Source organism: Panthera leo, chromosome C1 (genome assembly GCF_018350215.1).
Source record: "Panthera leo isolate Ple1 chromosome C1, P.leo_Ple1_pat1.1, whole genome shotgun sequence".
Classification (NCBI taxonomy): domain Eukaryota; kingdom Metazoa; phylum Chordata; class Mammalia; order Carnivora; family Felidae; genus Panthera; species Panthera leo.
This window is the reverse complement of record NC_056686.1, coordinates 127166483-127190077: the sequence shown is the minus strand read 5'-3', so window position 1 is coordinate 127190077 and position 23595 is coordinate 127166483. Positions and strand designations below refer to the sequence as shown.

At 39.9% G+C, this 23595-nt stretch overlaps 1 long non-coding RNA gene across 5 annotated transcripts in view; it reads right to left on the bottom strand.

Annotated features, from left to right (window-relative positions):
- Window positions 1-23595, bottom strand: part of LOC122225910 — a 326370-nt gene that overhangs the window by 147656 nt on the left and 155119 nt on the right. The window contains exon 4 of one of the 5 annotated variants that reach the window (XR_006205428.1): window positions 5010-5142. The exons of 2 other annotated variants lie outside the window; for them this stretch is intronic. This is a non-coding gene — a long non-coding RNA (uncharacterized LOC122225910). Of the gene's footprint in view, window positions 1-502; window positions 701-5009; window positions 5143-19275; window positions 19518-23595 lie in introns of those variants that run through there. 2 more of the 5 variants (XR_006205431.1, XR_006205430.1) reach the window with 2 other exon arrangements.

Genomic DNA, 23595 nt, shown 5'->3' with positions numbered 1-23595 from the left:
CAATGAGAAAGAATGAAATATGGCCCTTTGTAGCAACACGGATGGAACTGGAGAGTGTGATGCTAAGTGAAATAAGCCATACAGAGAAAGACAGATACCATATGGTTTCACTCTTATGTGGATCCTGAGAAACTTAACAGAAACCCATTGGGGGAGGGGAAGGAAAAAAAAAAAAAGAGGTTAGAGTGGGAGAGAACCAAAGCATAAGAGACTCTTAAAAACGGAGAACAAACTGAGGGTTGATGGGGGGTGGGAGGGAGGGGGGGTGGGTGATGGGTATTGAGGAGGGCACCTTTTGGGATGAGCACTGGGTGTTGTATGGAAACCAATTTGACAATAAATTTCATATATTGAAAAAAAAAAAAAAAAAGATATCTTGTGCCCTAACTTCTTGCTGAAAAGTCCAAAGAGAGAGTCATGACCTTGGGGCATTATTGCCTTTAAACTTTTAATCATGTAGCAAGATGATAGATAACTAGACATTTGGGATGGAATGGTCTGCCTATCTCCTTCCCTGAGAACAACTACCCTTTGAGCATCTAACAGGGTTGCCTCTAACACATTTGAAAAATGGCATCATATTTGGGCTGAAGTGGTTCCTCTGCTGTTGATGGTCCATGTAGCAGGTGCTCTCCTCTGAGTGGTTACTGTTTTTCTCAAGAGCTGCCAATTTTCATTACAGCGATGGACGAGAGGAGTGCTGAAATGTCATATGAAAAGAAAATTACTGGGCAGCCCCCTTTTTTTCTCCATTAGAATTTTGGCAACACAAGTAAGGCAAGGGCAGACAAGATAATGAAGGGGCTGCATGGGCATTTATTTCACTTTCATCTTCCTTTGAGAAAGTGTTAATAAAATTAGCAGTGTTCCAATAACAGCAAGGATTATAAAAGATACATTTATCAACAATGTGCAATTTTCCTACTGGAATACATAATAAAACTTTTCAAATGCAAATCTCCTATCAATGAATATATAAATGGACAAGATAAAGAAGGAAAAAATGACATTAATTCTTACTCATCTCTGAAAACTAAAAGGATTAAAACTTTTAAAGTTAACTGACAAATCTCCCCAAACTTAATTTGAAACTTGCATTCAGTTTTTGCTCTGTCAAGGCTTTAGCCAAAGCTCCTTACAAGGAATCATGCTAACTCTTTTGAATTTCAAGGATTGGGTCAAAATCATCAATGCCTTCCCATCGCCTACCACACAAAGCCAAAAATCCTCTTACATGACCCTCTGAAGTCAGGTCCTGTCCAACAATTCCTCTGTAAGCCAGCCCACTCTGCCCCCAAAGTCATTTCCCCTGTTTGCCCATCATAAATCCCTGGCTAAAAACTGGTCCCTTGAAGGTCTCTGATGCTATCTGCTCTGTATCTACTTCTTCCAAATCCTCTGAAGCCTTTGCAACCCAGGGGCTGCCTCTCCTCAGCCTTGCCTTTCTGTCTTCTGTCTCACCAACCTCTAATCCCTCTCATGTAGTCTGAACCACTAACTTACTACTTCCTAATAAGCCATCTTAAATGGATCACAACTTTTTCAGGGATACCCCCTCCCTAGGTGAATGGTGAGCTCCCACAGAGTAGAGACAGATCTAGGCATATACACATGATAAACATGTGTTGATTAGCTGATATGGCCCTGTTCCTTCTTCTGTAGAGAAAAAAACAGCTCCAAAGACAGGCAGAGAGAGACAAAGAAGAAAAGAAAGAAAGAAAAAAAGAAAGGCAAGCGACCTAAATACTCCCCAAACAGGACAATCTAAATAACCTTGAGTTCACTGTATACATAAAAAATATATACAGATGGCCAATGCAATTAACATTAGAAATGTTTTTGAAAACTAAGATAGGTTGTTAAATGTTGATTCAGCAAACCTAATATAAAGGGTATTTCCAGGTAAAGCAAATAAGTAGACATAAAATATTTCCTGAAATTTAAATACTAAAATCATAAGTATTCTAAATAAAAATTCTCGACTCAAAGGGGTAAATTAAATTCCTTATTGAGATAATCAGACATGCTGATGATGTTGACGGTAAATGAAAATGTTGAAGTCTTCCAGGAACATGATGAGCGCCGGTTTCACACAACCATTTGAAGCCTCCATCTGTCTTTAAAAAAGCTTAAAGCTGCACTGGATCCTTCATGCTGCCCATGGCAAGAATGATGCAATGTTTCTATCAAACCAAAGCAGCAACAATTAGTTGAAAATGTCCAGTATCTTTCTGTCGGAAAGACAGGCTGGTGCTCCTCCGAAGATGCCAAAATCCACAGTCTTTCGTGTGATGAAATGGCATCCATCCCACTGAGGCAAACCTCATGAGCACAACACCATTTCTTGCCTACTCATTTTATGGCAGCAAAGTTTCATAAATACAGAGGCTGAGTTTCAGCCCAAGGCAAGTCATTAGGAGCAATTCTATAGCCGGAATGTGTGGCAGGCCAACAAACTTTTTCATCTTTGACTTGGGTTTTTTTACTCAGCAATATTTCTGAAAGGGACTATAACTGAGGACGGTTGTAAATTTCACCATGTTACCAAGAAATGCTTTTAGGAGATTAAGCACCAGAGCAGTACAAGATGAATGCCTCTAATCCATTCCTATCCCTCAAAAACATCCTTGCATGTGTTTGAAAACTATGTGGAAATAGAAAAGAAAGACACAGACCCTGAAAAATATTTAAAAAAAAGATACAGCATGGAAGACAACTATATTTACATTTCCATCTGAACACAAATGGCCACAAAAGATTGATACAGGATGACTAATTAAAATGAAACTTATCCAAGATGCTGGTAACACAGGTTAAAATACATATAGATAGATAGGTAGAGAATATATTATATATAGCTATAGGTATTCTACATGAAAAACACCTTTAAGAAGGGGTGATCAACTGGGGCGCCTGGGTGGCTCAGTCAGTTGAGCTTCCAACTTCAGCTCAGGTCACGATCTCACAGTCCGTGATTTCGAGCCCCGCATCAGGCTCTGTGCTGACAGCTCAGAGCCTGGAGCCTGCTTTAGATTCTGTGTCTCCCTCTCTCTCTGCCACTCCCCTGCTCACACCCTGTCTCTCTCTGTCTCAAAAATAAATAAAAACATTTAAAAAAATATAAAAAAGAAGGGGTGATCAACAATTTCTACAGTTCCTCATGCACGCAACAAACATTTACTGAGCATCTGATCTGTTCCAGGCGCTATGAACAATACATATGCCATCCCTATCCTCATGCAGCCTACAACCCAACAGGCATACAGCAATCAGCTATTAGTTGAGATTTGTGCTACTTTATAATATTTTGTAAAGGCTTAGAGGAAGTGATCCCAATGTAGCTAGAGTGATGAGGAAGACTCCATGGAGGAAGTAAAATCTAGGCTGAAATGTTAAGTTGAATAGGAGCTGGCTATGTCAAGGGAAGAAGGGAGGGTGGCAAAGTGTTCCTAGTAGAGAAAAGTACATTAGCCAAGGACCAAAAGCAGGAAAGAGCTTGACATGTTGCTGAAAGAGAGCCAACATGCCCAGAAAGGAGATACTGAACAGCACAAGACTAGAAAAGCAAAGAGGAGTCAGATCACACAGAACCTCCAAAGTCACAGTGAAGATTTTGAACGTTAAGCCACAGAATGTTTGAGGCTCAGGATTGGCATCAACGGTTCACGTTGTTAGCATCACACAGGTTCCTTCAGGGAGACTGGGTAGAGGGTGGTGGGGAGCAAGATTAGCAGTAAGGACACTAAGAAGCTCTTGCAGTTGTCCAGGAGAGAGGGAAATATCTTGTTGCCCTTGGCTGATGGGAAGAAGCAAAAAGATTCAAGAGATATTTAGGGAGAAGAAACAAGAGGCCCTGGTGATGAGCTGGTGTGGGGACTAAGGGACAAAGAGAAGCCAAGGTGGACTCAGAGGTTGCCAGCTCAAGGAACTAGGTTGGTGGCAGGGCACATCCTGGTAGTTTGACGGAGAACCAAACCTCAGGGCTGAGGGGTAGGTGAATAGAGGTTACAACACTGAACATCACACTTTCCTGCAACAGGACACGTGCTTAGCTCACTTAGTCTGAAAACATGCATTAATAACAAAACTTAGAAACTCCTCCATCTATCATGGAACTGCACAGTTTCAGACCCATAAGGAATTACACAGATCCTCAAGCTGAAATGGCAAGTCTATGGGAGCCAATGACCCCAAATTTGAAGGCAGAATGTCAGTCCGAGCAATTTTTGAATTATTACCGGCATCATTAGCACATCTGGAAACAAGGAGTTTATCCCACAGTGTCCTGGGCACAGGTCTCAAGGTCCTTTTAAATGTAGAATTTACACTAAACGTCAGTGTTGTGGAGCAAATCCACCAGTTACTACAGAATTTATGCTAACATTTTCAGAAAGCTAGTGAGAATACCAGAGGTCTTTTGAATTGTTTCATTGAACAGGGACCCCTGGAGTTTGTAGTGATTGGACAAGATCAAGAAGGAAGCTTTCAGTCTCCCCAAGAGTCAACTCCTTTGTCATAGTTCTTAAAAGATAATTCACTTGATTATGTTAGCCCTGGTAAAAAATGGGTGACAATAACAATTTTTAACTTGCTTATTCTTAAACAATTCTTTCACCAAAAAAAGCAATCAATTCCTAAGGCTCTTAGATCACACATTCAGTAGTGCCCCCAGCTAGTCATCAGCCCAGAGGACTTTCTTCTCAGCTGCCACATGCTCAATAGTCACCTTCCCCTGTAGCCCTTGCTTGGTACTTTTTATTTTTTTAATGTCAAAGGTTGCAACTCCAAATAGCATTGCCAAATCTCTCTCTTCTCTGATATAATCTCTTTCTGATTTGAATGGACATTTTCTCCTGGGCCTATCATAAATAACACAAGGGAACAGCTGGGAAAGAGAAATGGGCACTTTATAGCCAGTGATTTGGAAATTCAGAAGAACACAAAAAAAATTCTGGGCAGAGAGAGGTGCAAACACAGAGAGGAGCTTAGAAATATAGGACAGGACTCACTATATATGGCCTTGATGTCCGTGTGATACATAATTCCCTACTAATGCAGTTCAATAAATCCAGGCTAAATTGATAGGGGTTGGGTTCTCAGCAGCCAGGAGATCTACTGCACTGGCCCAGCGATCAGACAGACCTGTGGGGAGAGAACAGAAGCGGCTGGCACTGTCTTTCAATAGAGCAGCGAAGGCTGACAGAGTAGCGGACACCCAATAAACTCTAACGGAATAAATATGAGGAGATTCCCCCTGCCATGAGCCAATATGACCATTTATGTGCCTGAAATTAGGTCTTTGGAGGTTGCCTACTCTCTTCTGCCAGTACTCTGGGACATCATGCGGCATCTTGTGGAAAAAGGTATTTTGTTTCCTGCTACTAAGCAGTCAGTTTTCAGAGGTAAGTAGAAAGGATATTGAGGTGATTTTTAAAATTTTTCTTAATAAAGAGATTTAAATAATTATTTGCCCACAATTCAGTTGTTTAACAACGAAACCATCACTCCACCCCACAAGGACCAAAGACACCTGATTCCGATCAATTCATAGGCATTCCATCAGCTAAAGGAGTTAGGGAGATAAAGGTCACTCCTGCTTCATCTCGATTTCTGTCCCTGTGATGCTAATCTCTTCTTAGTTCAAGGTCAGAGACTCTATTATGGAGACTGGGGTCCACCCCAGGACTTGAAGCCTTAGTCTAAGGAAATACAGAATCAAAGCCCCAGTCTTGGTTCTAGTAACAGAATTCTTGGTGACCCTCCTTTGATAACCTGTCCAATGTCCCAGGTCCTGTGGTATCAGGGCCCTTCTTTATCATTACCTCTCCCCACCAGCTTTACCATTTCCCCACCTGCTTTGCCATTACCATTACCCCTTCCCCGCCAGCAACTGGGATCTTGACTATTGTCCAGTGTGTGATCAATGTAAGTAGACAGTGGGTTGGTGGGAATTTACCAATATACACAATTAGAGAACAGACTCATTCTACAGATATTTATTGGGTGCCTTCGATGTGCAAACTCTGTTAAAGATACTATGGATACATCTATGAAAAGTCATGGTTTTGTACTGTCACTGGAAAGACAGACAACAAACAGATGTAGAGCTCCTTTAGTGGCAAAAAGGAATGGCACAAAAAAGGCAGCAGCAAAGAAACAGACACTTAACAACAGAGAACAAACTGATAGGTTGGGGGGGGGGGGGTTGGGTGAAACAGGTGATGGGGATAAAGAGGCGTACTTATGATGAGTGCCAGGTGTTGTATGGAAGTGTGGCATCACCATATTATACAGCTGAAACGAATATTACACTGTGTTAACTAACTGGAATTTAAATAAAAACTTCTGAAAGTCATGGTTTTGTACTCTTACAGGGAAGACAGACAACAGATGAAGGGCTCCTTCAGTGGCAAAAAGGGAAAGTCACAGATGGCACAAAAAAAGGAAGCAACACAACAGACTCCCACATATAGATGTGACCCTCAAGGACCCACTGGAACAGGCAGTGCTGTGCTCCACCTGTGGGAGGGGAGGGTTCCAGCAGGTCCATTCACGGGTCACCCACTCTTCCAGTTCCTTATGCCTCCTTAGCTAGTGTGGACTGTGAGACAAAAGAAATCAAAGTTCAGTTTCCAGGCCCACTAGTCCTTAACAGAACCTAATCTCAGGCCGGACTGCTCCAGCACAGAGGAATTTCTTAATGTTCTTTTTGTGCTCACCTCTAGCAGACGTGCAGGAAGAGGAGATCTGGTGTCACCTCGTGTGAAAGCATTCTCCACCGAATATGACTATGATTATCTCACTTTGGAAATAACGCCACTCTGTTTAGAGTTAGATATTGAGCTTCTGATTTGGTTTAAAACATACAAGGAGTAAGAGAAAATGTAGATGAATCGGTGAAACCCAGCCAGAAACAGGTTTTAATTGGCCAAATACTTTGTTGAATAAAATGAACTAGCTAAGACAATAATAATTAGATAACCATTCTTCTGTCTTAGGAGGAAATAAGCTTAAGAAAGGATTTATTGGGGCGCCTGGGTGGCTCAGTCGGTTAAGCGTTCGACTTCAGCTCAGGTCACAATCTCATGGTCCGTGAGTTCGAGCCCCGCGTCGGGCTCTGGGCTGATGGCTCAGAGCCTGGAGCCTGCTTCTGATTCTGTGTCTCTCTCTCTCTCTCTGCCCCTCCCCTGTTCATGCTGTCTCTCTCTGTCTCAAAAATAAATAAAAACGTTAAAAAAAAAAAAAATATATATATATATATATATAGAAAGGATTTATTTTTTGCTTCTGAGGAGGAGTCATGTTTTGAAGGACAGAAGTCACAGATCAACTCATCATGGACTAAGCCTGCTGAGGATGACATACTCTACCATCCTTTCCAGATGACACTCTGAGACTTCACACAGCTAAGTTCTTCCTAAAAATCAGACTCCTCAGGGGCCCAGTGCAGACAAGTTTTGGTCCAGAAGGAGCCATATTTTTCATCAGTCACAGGCATCCTTAGGGGAAAAGCTCACATTGTAAAAGTTTTCTTTCCTAGAACAGAGGCAGGAGAAAGGGAGAGTGGGAAGTGTGCCACTTCCAAAACAATTAAGTTCCCCTTCCTTGGTGAGGTATCTAATGTCAAGAGTGCTCAATTTGGTCAGCACATGGGCTAAGTTACATTTTGGCTGGATCTTCCATGAACCTCACAGTATGGCTTGAGCCCTGTCTCCTCTGACAATCTCAACCACCTGTCCCAATATCTTTTTCTTTAAGTTTTCAAAATATATTTATTTATTTTGAGAGAGAGTGTGCGCGTGTGCATGGTTTTGGGCCATGCTTTTGTGAGGGATCTCCATTAGTACAATAATGTTATATGGTGAGCGACTGCGACTGTGACTATACTGTGTTGAGCACTGAGTAATGTATAGAATTATCAAATCAATATGTTGTACACCTGAAACCAATATAATGTGTGTGTCAATTATGCTTCAATTTTTAAAAAGGATGATTTAAAGCCTTGTGTAAAACATCAATAAGACTGTAACATTCAGTGCATCCAAATTCCTATAACCCATACTGTCTCTACAACTCACTCAGTGATTTTCATATATTGCTCCATACTATTCTCTTTCCATATATATGTACGTCCAGACATACAAACATCCTTCCTTTCCAACTAGATTCCATACTTAAGAATAGGGACCGTAATTTATATTCTGCATTCTCAGCATCTTATATACCACCCATTTGTAAGTGCACTAAAATATTTACTACCAGTGGTGACAATAAAGATTTTTCCAAGACTATCTCCGTAGTGGTCATAATAAGCACTGAGACAGTGGCACTTGCCCATGAGCAGGCTACACAGATGAAAGAAAGAAAATCAGCCTACGGGTGTGCTCAATCCACAGAGTAAGTATCAGACAAAATCAGCTTGGGCCATTTTGAGCAGGACCTCCAACAAGATCAAGAATACTTCTGGTTTTTGGCTAAAGAGATATTTCAAAGGCATAGTCCATGCTCTTGCAAGGGATCTCCACTAATGAAGTCACCAGATGAACTGTCACCCTCCATCTGCTCTACAAAATACAGCGGCTGATGCCTGTGGTCCAATCCAGGCATGTGGCTAGTATTCCACTTAGAGAAGTCCTTATGCTTTTGTGCCCACCAGTTCATAATCCATGCCTGCCAAAAGCATGCTGAAATTGTTCCTGGCCCTATTAACGGTTTACATGTTATTTAACTTAAATAATACAAGTAAATATTATATAAACTGATGAAATATGAATGAAAAAGAGAGAATTCTAGGAAAAGTAGGTTGAATACTGTAGGAAGATTCCAAAGTTGTTTAATTAGGTGAGAGTGAAGAAATTCTACAAGACTTGGAAAACTATAAATATCTACAAGTATTTTGTGCTCAGACTGCTTTACAAGAGTCTAAGTTTCCTCTCCACCTTAAGAGAGAAAAAGGGTGGTTGGTAACATGTATGCAAGAGTTAAAGCCTCAACCCTACATCAAAATATTGAGAGGGGCTCCTGGGTGGCTCAATCAGTGAAGCATTCAACTTCAGCTAAGGTCATGATCTCACAGTTCTAAGTTCGAGCCCCGCGTCGAGATCTGTGCTGACAGCTCAGAGCCTGGAGCCTGCTTCAGATTCTGTGGCTCCCTCTCCCTCTGCCCCTGCCCTGCTCACACTCTGTCTCTCAAAAATAAATAAATGTTAAAAAAAAAAAAAACAAAGATTGAGAAAGGGATATGAATTCACAGGTTTTAGATTGACAAACAAGGTTTGAGTTGTGTATACTTCATTTTTTTCATATTGCCATTTTTAACCAGTCTTTACATTCAAATAACTATCAGTCTTGTCATGTCTGATAAGAAAGCTCTTACCATCCACCCACCCCTACCTTACTCCTAGAATCTGACTGAGGAACTGCTCAGAACTCAGGAAGCCAGAAGCCTCAGGAGTTGCCACCTAGATAGTTAGCAAAAATATAACAAAGAAGTCACTGCTAGGGACTTTCTTCCATTTTGCTGGTTTTCATTTTCAATCATACACACACACACACACACACACACACACACACACACACACACACATAGGTATCACACACAAACATACACACACACAAATACACATGAACATCTCCTTCCCGTGCTTTTGTAAGATTCTGGGTCTATGTAGAATATTTATAGAAATACAGTACACAATTAAAATCAATAGCAACAAATAAGCAACATGAATTACCTGCCAAGCTGAGCAATTCACCTCCAACAGGTCACCACACAGATTCAACACAGTCAAGCATTCAAACAATCAATTATGCAAACAGGAAGAGCAGTGTGCATAGGATCTGGAACCACACTTCTGGGGTGATCCACACAGAAGATTAGACATGGTCCCTTTCCCTGCAGAGCTTACAGTTCAATAATCAAACCGGGGCCAGCAAGTTGCATTTAGTTCTTTATAATAACAGCAGGCAGGACTAAAGGTGGAGGGGAGGGAGGAAAGAGCCAATTTCGAGCTTCGCTCCTTCAATAATTCTGTGCTCATTGCCAAATGGATACTGGAAAGTAGAGAGCATGAGAGTAGAAATGTTTTATAGAATATCACTGCAGAAACAGTTTTCATAGATTCATGAAATGTTAAAATAGGAAAGGTGATCTCAGAGACACCTTGTCTAACCACCTTATTTTATAGATGCAGAGACCAAAACACAGGGAGCGGTTGAGTAGGATAGCACTGCTAATTGGAAGCAGAGGGCTGGAACCAGATATCAGGTATCCTGACTCTCTAAGTCCATTGCTCTTTTTAGAACAAACAGTGTATGGCAATGCTCCCCCTCTTTTTGGTTAGCATCCTTCCTTCTCCATTTCATGGCCCCTATTTTATCCAGAACAGTGAGAACTATCAGAACTCCTGAAAGTTCATTTCTAAACAAAGTCAAAAGTCCTAGGTAAATCAGTTTAAAAGCTCTAACAAATTGAACCAAACATCAAGTTGAACAAAACTTTAGGCTAACTGTGTGGTTTCATGTAAACAAAATATTTAAAGTACTAAAAGAATCGCTGATTGAGCTATCTCACTTGAGAACACAGACCCCATTAGCCTGGAAGAAATTCCAGTCAGAAAATTTACCTATATTTCATTCACTCAGCATATACTCTCTCCCCTCAGGGGAAAAAAAAAAAGAAAAGAAAAATGAAAGGAAGGGAGTATAGAGGGTAGGGTAAACTTCACCAGAATTATTACAAGAATTTACACTGCTTTCTGAGAGGCTAGTTTCTAAGTCACTTAGTCCAGCAAATATTTCATGAGTGCCTACTGTGTGTAAGGCATGACGTGAGAAGCACTGTGTTCAGCTGAATGTTATGGGTGACACCAGAAAAGGGTCTCACATCTCCAGGAACTTGCAATCTAGTTCCAGGCACTGTTCTCAAATAACAGACTGGATTGTGGTCAGGTTACAATGGAGAAAAAATGATCTGGAAACACAGATGGGGAAAGGGGTGTGGGATGAAATTTAATACATGAGGCTGCATTTGAGCTGACCTTGAAGATGGGATAAGACACCACATACAGAGAATTCAGACATTCTGATCTTAAAAGAATGGCCCACCACCATATTTTTTTTTTAATTTTTCTCTTCATTCCCGGCTCCTGTCCCAACCCCTTGAAACTTACATTCCATTTCCTATGTCTGAATTTAAACTATTCACACCAATTTCTCCAGTGACATCCTGGTTACCAGATTCAACTGGCATTTTTAGTCCTGATTCCAAATTATCCTTTTGCAAACTCTGTTGACCTTGACCTTGTTGAAACTCTTCTCTGGTTTTGATCATCTGCTGCTCCTCTTCTACCTCCCTGACAATTCCCCCTCAATCTTCATGTTCTCCATAGCTCCTGGCTCATATCTTTTATATTTTGGCCCTACACATCCTACCTAGATCACTTTCCTGTCTCCATAGCTCCAACTCCTTCTACCTGGCACTGATAACATAAATTTAAATTTCTCATTCCCTGTTTCTTAAACTCCAAACTCATCTTTCCAAGTATTCACTGATCCATCAATGTGGACAGCCTATAAATGCCCCAAACTGAACGTGCCTGAAACCTAATGCATCATTTGTCTCCCTGAACCTCCTCTTCCATTAATGTCCCTAATTTCTACCTCAAACTCTAATGCACACTCTTTCATACCTCTGTACCTTTTTATATCCTATTTCCTATGCTAGGAATTCTTTTCTACATATGGACTACTGAGGAAAGTTAATCTGTACACAATTAACACACTTGTCACTTCCTCTGTGACAACCCAGGGAGCAATGTGCTATCCTGAAAAGGTAATAGATACAATTTTCAATCCTGATCCCAGCACTTATCAAGTAGCCACATAACCCTGACTCCACCTTTCCTTGGCTGAAATATCTACCTCAGAGGGTCATAAGCTTCAACTGAGATGGTCTATATGAAGAGCCTAGTGCAGGAAATGGAACCTGGCAGGTCCTCCATGAATATGTGACATCTTCCCGTCCCTCCTGTCTCTGAGCTACCAGAGCACATGAACATGTTGACAGCAGGTCTGATTGTATGGTGTACTCATTGCAACTCTCCAGACCTAAGCTCCTCAGTTCAAAATGCCTACAACCCAGCACTACCAATGCAACACTCGGTACATATTTATTTAATTCAGTAATACTGGAGACAGCTCAGCACCCAACTCTGGGACTCAGGATGGTGAGTCAGTGTCACAGAGGAAATGATGGTACTATTCAGAAAAATGGAGAAATCAAGGATAGATTCTTTTCAGGTATAATGCAGAAAATTCTATGTGGGCCATGTTGACATTTCAAGAACAGCAGGCAGCTGGGGATGTGCCTGGGTGGAAGCCCACATTTATGTAAAAGGAGAGGGAACAAGAGACAGCAGCAAGGGAAAGAGGCAGGAAGACATCAGGACAAAGTAATGACAGAGAAACAAAAAAGAGAAGAAAATCAGGAAGGAAGTAGAGGGCCCACAGTGCTGAATACAAAAGAGAGTTCACAGAATTAAAAACAGGTTCTGGGGTTTTAGTCAAGGAGGATAAAACAATTTCAACAGAAGAGTGAAGTCAAAAAAAGGTTGTAAGAGGCCAAGGAGTGAGTAGGAGAAGGTGGGGGGAAATCTCCAAGGTAACTAATTAATGTCTAACATCTATCTATACATGTGTAAATGTGCATAATCTTCCATTCCTGATGTTCGATGCTGTCAGCAGCAGAGCGGAGGCTAGAACCCAGGTTTTCTGCTTCCCAGGTGTCATGATTCCACCACATCATGCTGGAAGGCACAGTGTCTTTTTTGTATCCACTTCTCCCCACCTTTACCCCATCACAGCTACATGAATCTTACCTAGACCTCGGCCAGTGGTCTCATTCAACTAACAGCTGAGAATCTGATGTATTCCTGCCTTGCATCATTGACAATTTCATCACTCAGAAGGTGAGCAAGCAATGAGAGGAGCAGCTTTTCCTCAATTAATTTTAATCAACAGTCAGTCTTGAGTGACAGAGTGGAAGTGACAGGAACTTTGGGAGAAAAGTGATAAAATTGTTTTGTAATAATCAGAGAAGGGAAAACTGGTCATAGTCAGACACAACTCATGGCTTAGGAGAGTGGGTTTTATGTTGGACTCCCCAAGGCACGGAATTCCTAAAAGGAAAATATAGGGTCCTGACCCCAGTGCTGACTGTTTAGTTTTTGCTTTTCTTTTTCATTTAATTTAGTTTTGTTTTTAAGCTTAATGGATAAACTCACGCATATTAAACTGAAGATGACACAAAACAAGAAGAGAACTTGGAGGACTGGAATGAGGATTTCAAGATCACTCCATGGCCTAGCGGGATGAATTAAAACTAACAAGATTAATTTTAATTAAAAAAAAAATAAAGCCCTGCCCTAGGGTTAAAAAAAGAAGAACAGAAGAAATGCAGGTTAAAGATATTAAATAATTTTAGGTTTTTAAAATTTGGGAAGAATGTTAAAATTGTTAACGATAAGCACTTAGAAACTAGAAATGTAATCATAATCTATAACTTGCAATCAGGAAAAAAAGAATGGGAACTTTAAAAATTAAGCAGAGGGGCACCTGGGTGGCTCAGTTGGTTGAGCGCCCGACTTTGGCTCAGGTCATGATCTCGTGGTTTGTGGGTTTGGGCCCCATGTCCGGCTCTGTGCTGACAGCTCAGAGCCCGGAGCCTACTTTGGATTCTGTGTCTCCCTCTCTCTCTGCCCCTCCCCTACTCACTCTCTCTCTCTCTCTCTCTCACAAACAAACATTTAAAAATTAAACAAAAAACTTTTTTAAATCAAGCAGAAAACAGGAAGGGAGGAAGTATGGAATGATAAAATACAAGTGTAAAATACATGGCATAAATGAGTCCAATTTTATCAGTTTTTTTCAACAAATATAAGTGAATGAGCTCACTTGTTAAGATTCAGAGTATTAAATAGGATTCTTTTCAAAACCCAGATATACATAAGAGATAATTCCAAAACAAAATAATATTGAAAATTTGAAAATAGCATAAAGGCAGAAGATGCAGGGAACATCTAGGCAGAAAATTTCTAATACAGTAATATTTTTATAAGACAAAATAGATTTTAAGGTGAAAGCATTCATATGAATAAATGGGGTGCTTATATATTAATCAAGGGAACTACTTCAAGAACAGATAACAATCATTAAATTGCAGAAATATAGGATAGAAGAGCTCAATTTAATAGTAGTTCATGGAAAAATGATGAGGTTTTGCTTTTAGAAGTTTAATAATGACCACAGAGTTAACACAGTTGCCTCCAAAAGTCATTGTAATTTTGGTTAACACTGATAATGTGTAGAAAAGCCAGGTTAAGAGTCATTTTCTCTGCAGCATCAAAATTTATCTAGAGTGGAGTGCTCAGGTCTGGGTATATCATCTTGAGACAGACATTGTCAAATTGGAGAACCTCCAACAGAGATCAACCAGGATGAAAACAGTATGGAAAAAAAAAAAACCCATCCCCTAAGTAACAGTTGAAGGACAAGAGATACGATTTAAGAAAAATTTAGAGAAACACGTCAACCAAAGTGGGCACTGTAGCAAGTGGTGGAGCCAAGACTGAAACAAAGCAAATCTCACTACACAGAGCATTCCAACCATTCTAAGGTACTCCGTGCTATGTTGCCTCTCTATAAAAATACCAGAAGAAAATAAAAGAAATAGCTTCCATAATATCAGAATAAAAAACATATCCCTAACTGTAACATAAAGATCACTGCTATAAATGAAAAGACGACTTTTTTTAACAAGGCTAATTTTTGAAATTTTGCACAGTACACAGAGATTAGATAAAGATACAATAAACAATGGAGTGGCAATGCAAAATGCTACTGAAGATGCCCAGAAACTGGATTCCTCGTACATGATCGGTGAGAATATAAAATGATACAGCCACTTTGGAAATCAACTTGGCAATTTCTCATAAATCTAAACATTCATTCACCATACAACCCGAAACCAAACTTGAGCATTTACACCAGAGAAATGAAGACCTACATTCTCATAAACACCTGTCCATGTAAGTTTATAGCAGCAGTATTCATAATAGCCCAAACTGGAAACAACCCAGATGTCCTTCAATGGGTGAATACTTAAATAAATTGTAGTGCATGCAGACCATAGAACACTACTCAGCAATAAAAAGAAATAAACTACTAACATGCACAACATCGTAAATAAATTGTCAGAGAACTATGCTGAGTGAAAAACATCAGTCCCAAAAGGTTACTTATTGTATAATTCCATTTTGTATAATATTTTTGAAGTGACAAAAATGGAGAATAAATTCGTGACTGCCAGGGGTTGGTGGGAGATGGGTGGCAAAGAAGGGAGGTGGATAGGGTTATAAAAGGGTTTCATGAGGGATTCTTGTGACAGAACTGTTCAATACCTTGATAATGGTGGTAGATACAAGCACCTACATATGTGATAAAGTTGGAAAATACTTTGGAAGTTCTTTGAAACGGTAAACATAGAGTTACTATGTGACTTAACAATTGCAATCATAGGTATATACCAAAGACAAATGAAAACATATGTCCACACAAAAACTTGCACATCAATGTTCATACCAGCATTAATCATAATAGTCCATATGTGTAATCAATCCAAATTCTATCATCTGATGAATGGATAAAATAATGTGGTATATCCATACAATGAAATATTATTCTGCAATAAAAAGGAATGAAGTGCTGATACCAGCTACAACATGAATGAATCTTAAAAATGTTATTTATGCTGCATGAAATAAACCAGTCACAAAAGACCACATATTATGATTCTACTGATATGAAATGTGTAGAATAGACAAATCCATGGAGAAAGTAGACTAGTGGTTACTGTGGGAAATCAAATAGCTATGTCCTGGGTTAGGAGATTATAGGGAATGCACTGCAAAGCAGAAAACTGCTTTCTGGCCTTGCTGAAAACAGCAGCCATGCTTCGCTTATCTAGTTAATGTTTACCTAGGGGTTAGGTCCTGCCTATACTCATAAATTCCTTAGGCCATGCTATTTTATGGAATATTTTACCCTGTCTTCTTGTTTTTCTGCACATTTTCTTCATTGTTTCCCTAAATGCTCAATAAATACAGGAGCTTGAGAGCAGCTCAGGGAGATCCCTTACCCTCCCTCTCACCTCTCTTGACTTGCAGGGAGTGTTGAGTAACTCTTTCTGCTGTCTTTAGCTTTGCTGGACAAAGCTGAAAGCCAAGCCCACAGTTACCTGGAGCTGGAGGGAGGAATGTGGAGTGGATACTAACAGGTATAGAGTTTCTTTGGGGGTTGATGAAAATGTTCTAGAATTAGATAGTAGTGAACGTTTCATGACTCTGTGAATATACTAAAAATCACTGAATTGTATGCTCTAAATGTTAATAAACTATAGAACCAAATACACACACACACATACACACACACATTAGTAGAAATAAAACAGAGCAGGGGTGCCTGAGTGGCTCAGTCAGTTAAGCAACTCTGGATTTTGGCTCAGGGTATGATTTCACAGTTTGTGAGTTCGAGCCCTACATTGGGCTCTGTGCTGACAGTATGAAACCTGCTTGGGATTTTCTGTCCCCTCTCTTTCTCTGTGTGACCCTGCTCACTCTCTCTCAAAAATAAACATTTAAAAAGAAAGAAGTAAAACTGGGCAACTCTGAATAATATAGGTAGATTGTATCAATGTCAACACCTTTATTGTGCTATTATATACCATCTTGCAAAATAGTACCAGTAGAGGAAATGGTAAAAATGTACACAAGATTTCTCTGTATTATTTTACAACTGCATGTGAATCTATATAAGCTTCTTCAAAATTTCACATTCACCGTATGCTGCAAAGCTTCACGTTCACCTACATACACTCACTCATCAATGCTAGAGAAGCAATACTACCTTCTGCTTCTCTCTGCTTTCCAATCCTGTGTGAGTCCTCTCACTGACAGAGCCTAAATTAGAACCCAGCTGGCAAAGGATTCTGGGACATGTTATCCTAGGCTTCCAGCCCCTCTGCTACAGGGAGATCACAGTAGGGATGAAGGCCAATACATGTCATTTATATTCACATATACATATATACACATATACATATGTATGCATGTATAAATTCAAGTTATAACCAACATAAATAAAAGTTAATATGTATATATGTATGTATGTGTATATATGTGTGTGTGTGTGTGTGTGTGTGTATAGGAGATATATATATATATATATATATATATATATATATATATATCCTAAATTCATGGCATAAATGAAATCTGTGTTGAAAATTATTTATATAGTACTTTAGCCTATGTTCTCCCAAAAGAAACATCTACAGCAAAGTTTGTCATGTGGGTGGTTTATTGAGGAATATGATCCCAGGGAGCAAGAGTAAGACTTAGGAGGATTGAACAGAGGAGGAGGGAGAGAGAATATAAAGATAAAATATTGCACTGGCCACTACAAGGAGAAGCCAAATGCCCATCTCTTTCTGAAAAGTCCAAGGAACAAAAGGGTATGTCCCTTTGGTCAAAGGTTTGGGTTGCCCATGTTGAGCAATTCTCTGAGATGTGTGACACTGACACCATTTTATCAGAATAGCAAGAGGCACACCTTATTTTCCTGAGGTGATGCAATGTCAAGCTACACCTGTGGGAAACTGGTTGAAGGCTACATAGCCATGGCTGGTGACAGTAAGGAGATCTGAAGCAGGGCACAAGAGGTATCTGATAAACGTAGAATGATCCCAGTTACAGAAAAATATATGTATCAGACTGAAAAAGGTCTGGAAGGAAATTTAGTGATATGCTAGCAGTATCTATTGCTGGGTTATAGAATTATAAATAATTTTTGGTTTCTTTTTTTTTATATGTTCTTATACTTTCAAGTTTTCTGCAGTATATACTATTTCTGTAATCACAAAATGCAACAGAAAGTGTTTTTAGGGAGATGAGCCATATGTTTTGAGGATGAATATTTATACAGAGACCAGATCACTCAGACACAGAATTCTACTGGATGGAAAGATTTGACCTCTCAGATCACAAGCTAGAACTCTATGATAATCAACCTGACTGCAGTGCTTAGGGAAGAACCAGGCACACTTAAGTAAACACTCAACACGCGTACGTTTGCCAAAGGAATGAATGTACTGCAGCAGCAGAGCTAGAAAAACTTAGACAACTCTTGCTCCTAGGAGCTCACAATCTCTTAGAGAAAATTAAAAACAGATTTAAAGAGACAGGGTTACCATATGACCCAGTAAATCCATTCCTATATATATATTCAAAAGAAATTAAAACATAGTTCCACACAAAAACATGTATACGAATGTTCATAGCAACACCAGTCACAACAGTCAAAAAGTAGAAACAAGCCAAATGTCCACCCACAGATAAATGAATACACAAAATGCAGTGTATCTACAATGGAGTATTATTCAGCCATAAGAAGGAGTAAAGTACTGATACATGCTACAATGTGCAAGAACCTTGAAAACATTGTGCCAAGTGAAAGAAGCTAGACATAAAAGGCCACATAATATCTGATTTCTTTGAAGTGAAATATCCAGAATAGGCAAGTGCATAAGGAATAAAAAGTAGATTAGCAGCTGCCATGGACTGGAGGAAGGGAGAGTGATTACTCAGAGAGTGATTATTTAGTGGGGATTAGGTGTGTTGGAAGAGTAATGAAAACGTTCTAGAATTAGACGGTGGAGATGGTTGCACATTGTGAATGTACTAAAAATCACTGAATTGTCTACTTATAGTGGTTACAATGGTAGATTTTATGTTATGTGAATTTTATTTCAATTAAAAATGGCAGTAAACAGTTCTGAGTAACATGTAATGTGTGGCAAAGGATGGTATTAGAGTCTGGGGGAGAGCAAGAGAGATCACATGGGTCCAGAAGCATCAGCGATTGCTTCATGAAGGAGGAAGGAGTTTGGGACTTTGGAAGCAGTAGGTCAACTTTGGAAGTTGACCTGTGAACAAATGGTCAACTTCTCTGGATAAGGAACATTATAACAGTGAAGGAGTGGTAGTAGTAAGGCATAAGGAAAAAATATTTGACATTCATATAAACACTTCACACTGAAGAGTCCTAACCAGATAATGCTTTCTCCAATTTCTACAGTATTTATTTCTAATTATAGAAATGATATAAATAGGGTACTCTAGTGTATTGGTTTAAGGATTCTGTGCCAGTCTGATGGTTATGCTGCATGACAAATAACCTCAGGATTTTAGTGGCTTCCAACTGGCGATCTTTCATTTCTTATTCATTCTACATGCCCAGTATGGATGGACTGTGGCCATACTCTATGCCATCTTCACTCTGGAACCCAGGCTAATTGAGCAGTCTCTACCTGGAACAAACTGCATGCTGATCATAAAGCTTCTGCTCAGAAGGGACCTCTCTGCCACTCTTCTCATTGGTCAAAGTCAGTCACATGGCCTTGCCTGAGGTCAACAGGACAGAGAAGAGACACAAATATGGATGACCCAAAAACAGTCTACAAATTCCAGCCCTGGCAAAGTTGCTTATATTCTCTAAGCTTTGGAGTCTTCATCTATTAAATCAAGATAATTATTTCTATGCCATGGAATTATTGAGGATTAAATGAGATCTTGTAAGTAAAATGCTCAGTATGATGCTTGCCTCACAGTAATTGCTCACTAAAATGAACAGCTCCACTAAATAATAAGCTCCTTGAGCGCAAGGACTTCTTTTTATTTACTGTTTACTCAATACCCAGCATATGTCCAGCACACTCTAAGTATTCAGTACATGCTTGGTAAAGCAGTAAATTAATGAATAAATGAATGAATGAATATATGCTCACTAAAGAAAATTTAGAAAGCATAGAAAAGTATTCAGAAGAAAAATAAACACTCTTTTCAGTTAACACCCAATGCACAGGGAATGCATTGATGAGCAAGTTATGGGTCCTTTTTAATTTGCATCCTTTCTTGCCCTGGCTCACTCCTAATGCCAAAATCAAAGCTTAAATGCACAGACTCTGCCCTTCTTTTGGAAAGCTGAACATAATTTAACCTTTCTAGCACAATAGAGGCCTCGCAATAAACAGTCCTTATGGAGCTCAGTGTCCACAGAGCACACTGTATTGTGCTGGGAACCTCCTGAAGATGAGAACAAGATACAGGAAATGGGTATTAATGCCCGACATGCTCTTTCCTGGGATGGGGGGTCTCCACAAAGAATGCATTTACTTGTCATCAAGTCAGGATAACAGAGACATTCTTCTTGAAGTTTTTAAATTTTTCATTTAAAGGCCCATACTTTAAATTTATACTAGGAGATATAGGAAAGAGGAAATGGAAATAAAAACCATGACTAGACCCCACCTCGACTAAATACAAAATCATATCTACTTCTTTTTCACACTCTTCTTTCAAATATATGAATTATATATTACATTTGCTTTTATAATATAAAAATTTTCATTACTTATAGACCTCTTCATTGGCATGACCAATTATTACAAAGGTTTACTACAGGTAACATAGTGTTCCTATCATAACACACACACACACACACACACACACACACACACACACACACACACTACATATATGAGAAGAGACATAATGGCTGTCTATTCTTTTTTTTTTTATTTTTTTAATGTTTATTTATTTTTGAGAGAGAGAGAGAGATACAGAGCACAAGCAGGGTGAGGAGTAAAGACAGAGGGAGACACAGACTCCAAAACAGACTCCAGGCTCTGAGCCATCAACACAGAGCCCAACACGGGGCTTGAACTCACAAACTGTGAGATCATGACCTGAGCTGAAGTCAGACGCTTAACTGACTGAACCACCCAGGCATCCAATGACTGTCTATTCTAAGGGCTCCTCTAAGGAACAGAAATCCTTGCTCTGTGTAGACTAATTGATAGAAGTCACAAAGAAACATTTCTCAGTTAAATGAAAGACTTTTCAAAGAGATAGCTTTTAAAGACCCTGAGATGCAGTGATACCAGTAATAGCCTGATTTAGCCTAAAGAGCCCACTGGGCAATTGTTCCATTGTATTTATGGTTCTTTCTATTCTCTGAGGGTCTGACAACAAACGCTTGTGAGCACCTGTACTCTGTCCTCCACTCTGCTAGAAGTTATGAGAGTCATCAGACTCAGGACCACAAACCCTCCCTCTGAGGGTTGTACCCTCTCCCTGTGCAAAATAGAAAGTTCAATCACCAGGCCAACAATGACACAACAGTTCACAGTGTCACAAAAAAGAATGAGGTCAATTGGTAAGAAAGTACCACAGACTCTCAGTGCAGAGGGATGGATACATACCCCAAAATCCAAATTTAGATTAAATATGCTATCAGCAAAGCAGATTTTTCAGGTGCTGTCAGGCAGGGGTTTCAGAAAAACCACCACCCCACTCTCAAGTCCCCAAGCCCTCCCCTAACACCAGCCTTCCCATAAATACACACTCCCATGTACACTCACAACTCCCCAACTTCATCCCTCCCAAGGGCCTTCACACACACACACACACGCACACACACACACACACATTATGACTCTATAGGGAAGGCTTTTCAAAGGAATCACTCCTGCACTGTGAACTGTGTCACCTTTGTATTTCTCTCCACTTTTTTTCCCCTTTGGTCTAACCACCTGCTCACTGCTAAAAGCCAAATGCTTCCTTACAGGGCTTTGAAACATGGTTGGACAATCAAAACAATGAATCTGATCTCTTGCAGAATACAGGTAAGATTTGAGAGCAACTGAGAGAGGTCATTCAGAGAAGATGAGGACACAACCACTGTTCTTCAAATATTTAAAAGGAAAAAGCAGGCTTATCCTGTTGGACCTCAAAAGGCAGAAGTTAGAATGACAAGATTTGGCTTAACCTATGACAAATCTTTGAACAGGCAATGCTGCCCGGTGGTAGCATAAGCCATCCTAGGCATTGGTGAACCCTTTGTCACCAGCAGAGCTCAAGCTAAGGAGTGGCAAATGCCTTGCACAGTTGAGCTAGGAGCCTGGCCTGAAGGGCTTCATAGCTTCTCTCAATCCAGAGAGTCTCTGCTATGCAATTCCAGGAATGCTTTGTCAGAGAAGACAGACAGGAACTGGGTCAAGAGCACTGAGTAATAGGTTAGAACAAATGGACAAAATTCCTGGGACAAAGGCCTGAGGAAAAGCATAAAGATCAAGATCATTTGGGGACAATGGAGCGATTAGGTCCATATGTCTCTGAATGAGAGGCTTCAGAAGAACAGTGACCAGGAGATGACAGGAAGAAGTTGGCTTGGGATTTAATCTTAGACGACCCTAAAGGCAAAGATTAAAAATGTGGATTTTCACATGAAAAGATGCTCAGGGGCACCTGGGTGGCTCAGTCAGCTAATTGTCCAACGCTTGATTTTGGCTCAGGTCATGATCTCATGGTTTATGGGTTCAAGGCCCATGTCAGGATCTACACTGGCAGTCAGGAAATTCCATGGGATTCTCTCTCTCTCCTTCTCTCTCTGCCCCTCCCTCATTTGTGTGCTTGCTCCCTCACTCTCTCTCAGAAAAATAAACATTTTTAAAAAAAGAAAAGAAAAGATGCTTAATATCACTCATCATCAGGGAAATACAAATCAAAACACGATGAGATACCACCTCACACCTGTCAGAATGGCTAAAATTAACAACATAGGAAATAACAGGTGTTGGCAAGGATACAGAGAAAGGGGAACACTCTTGCACTCTTGGTGGGACTGCAAACTGGTGCAGCCACTGTGGAGAACAGTACGGCGTTTCCTTAAAGAGTTACAAATAGAACTACCTTATAATCCAGCAGTTGCACTACTAGGTATTTACCCAAAGGATATAAAAATACTGATTCGAAGGGGAACATGCATCCCGATGTTTGCAGCAGCCCTATCAACAATAGCCCAAATGTCCACCAACTGATGAATGGATAAAGAAGATGTGGTGTATATATGCAATGGAGTATTACTCGGCAATCAAAAAGAATGAAATCTTGCCATCTGCAACTACGTGAAGGATGGAGAGAGAGTGTATTATGCTAAGTGAAATAAGTCAGTCAGTCAAAGACAAATACCATATGATTTCACTCATTTAAGAAACAAAACAGATGAACACATGCAAGGGAGGAAAAAAGAGAGCAAAGGAGAGAAACAAACCACAAGAGACTCTTAACAATAGAGAGCAAACAGAGGGAAGTGGGTGGGAGATGACTAGATGGGTGATGAGTATTAAGGAGGGCACTTGTCATGAGGAGCACTGGGTATTGTATATAAGTGATGAATCACTGAATTCTATTCCTGAAATCAATATTGCACTGTACATTAACTAGAAATAAAATTTGAAAAGAAAAAAAAATTAAAAACGTGGATTTTGTCTTAAAGCCCATTGCTTACAAACTCGTAGCCGCTTATGCCTTTTTACTTGAATTTCCTGGTGTCTTGAAAGACATTTGGTCCCAGTACAAGCAGTTTAGAGCCCAGAGTCTTACATTCAACAGAACTTTACATATTTATATTACCTGCCAG